General features: G+C 54.0%; 1 long non-coding RNA gene across 1 annotated transcript; it reads left to right on the plus strand.

The window, feature by feature from the left end:
- Positions 1–2,060: 2,060 nt before the first annotated feature.
- Positions 2,061–4,903, plus strand: LOC106724077. Its single transcript, XR_001359832.1, has 3 exons — positions 2,061–2,127; positions 2,329–2,333; positions 4,892–4,903. It is a non-coding gene; the product is annotated as an uncharacterized LOC106724077 (long non-coding RNA).
- Positions 4,904–5,250: the final 347 nt, after the last annotated feature.

Here is a 5,250-nt window from a genome sequence, read left to right on the forward strand (position 1 = left end):
GATGAACTTGAGGAGGCAGGGGGCTAGGAGAAAAAAAGACACAGATGAGAATCAGGGGCCCTATCATGGGTAGGACCCAGGTAGCTAAGGGGCTTTGGAACCAGCCGAAAGGAGAGTTGTCCTGGACGTGTCTTGCATGTAGGTCTTCATTCAGAATCCAGACTCGTTGATGTAGTAGCAGCATTCTTCCTGAAGGAATATGTAGGTTCCTCCTCTTTCTTCAGTCAGAAGGTCTAAGGCGCGCCGGTTCTGTAGGGCTACTTGGGCTACTGATGTCACTTGCTGCTGTAGGGAGGCTAAAAGAGGCGGTAGTAGACTCCAGGGCTAACTGGAGCTTGTCATTAAAGTCCTGAGCAGTGACCAGACTGTTCCTGAGGGCCCCCCGGTGAGGCCTACTGAGGCAGCGGGTTACTCACCCCTAAAATGACAGGAAGGAAGGCGGTCCGGCAGGTCCGGGGGTGGGATGGAGGGAGCAACCAGGCGAGCTCCGACTCTCCATACAAGGTTAATTGGGGAACTACTGTGACCACGAAGCAGGGCCCGGGGTCAGAGGAGTTCATGCAGTTGCTTAAGGTGCCGTTGCACCAAAAGAAGGTACCCAGGCTGGCCTTGGTGAGACTGGCTGCGGTGTGGTATGACAGTCCCTCCAGTGGCAACCCCCATAGGTGTTGACATCATGATTACATCTGTCTGGGTCCCGTTGGTCATAAGCAAAACAGGCATAGGGTCGGCCAGTATTGGACACTAACTGGATGTTGACAGCCATCTGGATCTTTGTCTGGCATCCGAACAGAGGGCAGTTCTGAGGTCCTACCTGCCGGGTGACTTGTTTGCCATTCCGGTAGTAGGTTTCACGGACCTTGAACCTCCACACATAAGCGGGTGGGTGTGGGTGTAGGTTGCTCAGGGCTGGGAGGAGAAGGAGGAGGGGAGGGCAGTTAAGGCGGACCTTAGTGAGGCCCAACACCTCACATTTATAGAAGTCATGCTGCTCTGGGGTCCTCTTGAGTCTGGAGAGGTGGTGCCACGACGGGTCACTGAGCTGGGGTCGCCAAGCAGCTTGGCCGCGATGGGGGCTGTGAGGATTACAGTGTGAGGTCCTGTCCACCTAGGCTCCAAGGCTTGTGGATGTAGGTTCTTAAGGAGGACCGAGTCACCAGGGTGAAGGGCTGGTCCTCGGGAGTCCTGGTCGGTCAGCTCTGGCTTGGTCAGAAACCTGTTCTCGGAGCAATTGCCTGGGTAAGATATGGAAGATAAGTACCCAAGGGAGGGGGATCAGTAAGGAGATGGTGGTTGAGCAAGAAGGGTCTCCCATATAGGAGTTCAAAAAGGGCTTAAGAAGATGGGGCTCCTTGGTGTAGCCGGATTTTGGTCAGGGCCATGGGCAGGAGGTCCGGCCAGGAGCTTCGAATTTCTAGAGAGAGTTTAGTTAGATGGTCCAATAGGTTGAAATTGAGTGGCTATGATGAGGGTTCGAGCCAGTGACAGACAAATCCAGCAGGATGTAGAGGAGGAGGGATTGATGTTAGAGAGTAGATGGAAAGTTGTGTTGATGAGGGTGGGCATAGGAGTAGGTCCAGGGTTCGTAAATAGAGAGTGACACTAGAGGATTTCCCATCCCAGACAGTAGAAATGATGACTTCCTCATCATTCCATGTCCGTTTCACCTGAAAATATTAAAAACCTGAGCAAAAATTGGAGGGTCCCTTGCCAGGTAAGAGCCTATGAGGAATGATGGGTCATCTGGTCCTGGATGGTGTCGCCAAATCTTCTTTGGGGATGGTGGGAGGCACTCTGTGAGCCTGAGAGAGGTAGGTATTGCAGTGAAAGTGGGAGGAAATGTTAGAATGCGCTGTTATCCAAGGGAAAAGAGAAAGGGACGGAGCAGTAGAAGCCAGGGACCTGGAGGCTGTGAAAAGGCAGGGGAGGGAGGGAGCAGGTCGCACAGCCTGTTCCCAGGCCTCTAGCCGCTTGGATTTTAAAGGTGCCTCATTTTTCCTTTGGGAAGGGTGGAGGGGAATGGGGCGAGAGGGGCTGAGGTCAGAGAGTTTTCAGTTCAAAGGAGGGGACAGTCGTGGAGGAGATAAGGAGATAAGGCATTCACAGCGAAGACTGAGGTAGGCGACTGTGGTCTGGGACAACAGGGTCCCATAACGGGACGCATGGCAGTGGGGAATTGGAGTCCCTGTGAAGGGAGGGGGCCAGGAGTGGAAGGATGGGCACCCAGGCAGAACCAGAAAAACAGTGAATGAGGGAATTTAGTAAGATGCAGTGCAGAGTGAGGTGTCTAATGGCTGTGAGACTGATCCGTCAACCTCCATAATAGAGACTGAGTGGACAAGGATCGAATTCAGGGAGGGCAGAATAAGTGGCCCTAGTGTCAATTAAAAAGGAGATAAGGCTTACCTGCCACCACAGTCGTTACCCGAAGCTCTGTCCTGGTGATGTAAGTCTGTGTTGCCCTGTTGGGGCCTGGGCAGCTTCTTTGGTGGCCAGTCCCAGGAGGTCTGGGAGCTCCAAACCGGATTTAGAGGGCGGCCATGCTGGACTGGCTGAGGCCTGACCTGGAGGGCCAGACTACAGTCCAATTTCCAGTGGCCTTTCCTTCCGCACCTTGGGCAGGGCCCAGGCGGGGGTCTCGGGTTTGAGCAGGACTTGGCTCACTGTCTTTCCTCGCTGCTTTTGAGGCATGGGCCCGGAGGAGGCTTATCCCCTGACTTACCCGCAGTTGGAGGACTGGCACTTCGTTTGGGGTTCGTGAGAGCGGTGGCTAGGAGCTGGAAGGCCTCCTAATGGGCCTCAGCCTTGGCCTGATCTCGCCTTTGATTTTGGATTTGGGTCTCCTCATCTCTATTATTAAAGACCTTAGGTCAGGTTAACGAGGTCTTTTTGAGAGGGTTATGGAAGTTTACAGTAAAGGTGGTCAGGTCAGTGGAAGAGGACCTGAGATGCCTCTCAATCTGTGAGGCTGGACGTAGAGGGTGGGGGCATAGATTCAGACTATGTCCTCAGTCCCTGCTGCCTCCCTCAGGGGTAGAATGGGCGCAGAAATGGAAGAGGCTGTTTTGGAGCTGACGTTCTCAGGATTTGGGCTCTCAGGGATAGGGGAGAAGGAAGCTGCTAGTTAAGAGGGTCTGAAGAGAGCCCAGCTGCAACCTCTCGCAAAGGGAACTGGCTGGCCACCTGTGAATTTAAATTGCTGTCAGTCATGGGGGCAGAGATTCGGCAGAGCGCACAGAGGAAGGCGGGCGGTTAGAATGAACACGAGCGCACGGGGAACTCTGCAACCTCCCGTGGGTGGAGCAGAGGGTAGGAGGGACAGAAGGAAAGTGGAGCCTGCGGGGTGGGGTGTGTGTGTGTGTGTGTGTGTGTGTGTGTGTGTGTGTGTGTGTGTGTCTCGGGGCAGGTGGAAGAGGGGAGGCGGCATCAGGAGGCGGGGTCAGTAGGTAGCGGAGAAGGCATGGCTGGAGGAGGGTCCAGCAGGGAGGGAGGAGGGGAGAGTGTGGACCAACAGGGGCATGAGCCGGCTGGAGAACGGGAGGCTTTCGCCTGGAGAGTTCGGGGTGGTCTCTGGTGGAGGGGGGTGGGAGGACGCGGGGATGACGGTGGTGCCGTTGCCACCCCCCAACACAGCACATGAACCCACCTCCACACGCACCGCGCACACACCGCGGGCTCTGCGGCAGGGCGACAGCCCAGAGGGAGGAGGGAGGACAGGGCGAGGAGAGACGGCAGAAGGAACTTTGGGGGAAGGGACAGGGACGCAGACCGGGTGGAGAGAGAGAGAGTGAGAGAGAGAGACTTGGGCACATTTCCCAATTCGCTGGCAGAAATTACTTAGATCGGTACGACGGCAAAGTCCCGTTTTCATGCTGAGGCCATGCTATGTTAAGCATTTAGGACACAAGTCCGGGGCAGGCCCAGCGTTTAGCCAGATGGGTGAGCAGACACCCTAGAGGTGTGCTCGGATCAATTTTGGAATTTGGATGTCCCGTGCTCGATGCCCGTGGCCTGTAGCAGGGCGAAAGGCTGGCGTCCCAGCGGTTTAACCCCGCTACGGATGGATGGAGGGACCAGGGTGGGGTACAGACGTCTCTGCTACCTCTCCAAGGTCCGGAGGAACCTTCCTGGAAGGGTCCGGATAGGCTATCTCTGACGCAGCCGTGTTTTACGGACAGAGACGCCGGCGGGCGGGTGAATCAGAAAAGAAAAGAAAAGGTTTATTGCGTCCCCGGGAGACCTACGTACTCCAAAGACAGGGCACGTGGATTCACGCCAACAGGGAGGGGGGCGCTTTTTTTATACTGCGGTTGGGTGAGGGGCGGGAACATGAGCTGAGGGATTCAGCTGAGGAAGTTTCCACTGCAGGGAGTCAGCAGGGGTATTCAGGAAGGAGTCAGTATCTGTGTGGGGTTTGTGTTGATTCAGGGAGAAGCCAGTATCTGTGTCTGGCAGACTGATCTGTTAGAAATGCCAGGGGGAGTCCATTATCTCATCACACGTCTGCATATAGCCGATCCTGGGCTCTCTCCGACCTAACAGTCATAAAAAGGCATTTTGCTCTGGGTTTTTCCTCACACTGTAGGCAAAACCTACCTACAGTGTCGGGGAACCTGGTCAAGGTGAGGACAGAAGACCTGGCTCCTGACCTGGGGACTAATCCCAGCCCTGCCACATTGTCCTGTGTAACTTCTTAATGCTGGTGGTCTTGATCCAGCATCTTGAAGGGTTCAGGAATCTGGAGAAACGCAGTGTGTAAATTAATCAAGAGTCCAGAGATGAAACATAATTTTGGAAGGCATTTTGGGGGGCCAGAGAAGACTTAGCTAAAGGAACTAAGTTCTCCCTGTCTAAGGACCCGTTGCTTTTTATTAACAAAAATTGTCCTAAGGCAAGGCGGAGATATATACATCAAAGGCCAGGGTTTAGTACACAGAATCCATTGTCAGATTGGAGGAATTGCCTTCGGCTGTTCAGGTGTTTGGCCAGTAGGGGGCAATAACATGTAGATTAAGATGCCCTTAGCTGCCTGGCAGCAAGCAATCATTTAATGCATCCTTTTCAGGTTTGGGGAAATGCCCTCAGCCATTTCTAGATGATTCAGCCCTGCTGACATGCTGGAATTGGCTTCTGGCAACTTCTGGCAAGACTCAATTTCCTCAGCTGTACAGTAGTGTTCCATGTCCCTACTCGGAGTGTCGTTAGGAGAATGAAATAATTTTATTTGTGTAGACAGGTTGGAAAAATGTC

The sequence above is a fragment of the Myotis brandtii genome, unplaced genomic scaffold, assembly GCF_000412655.1.
Source record: "Myotis brandtii unplaced genomic scaffold, ASM41265v1 scaffold7067, whole genome shotgun sequence".
NCBI classification, from domain to species: Eukaryota; Metazoa; Chordata; class Mammalia; order Chiroptera; family Vespertilionidae; genus Myotis; species Myotis brandtii.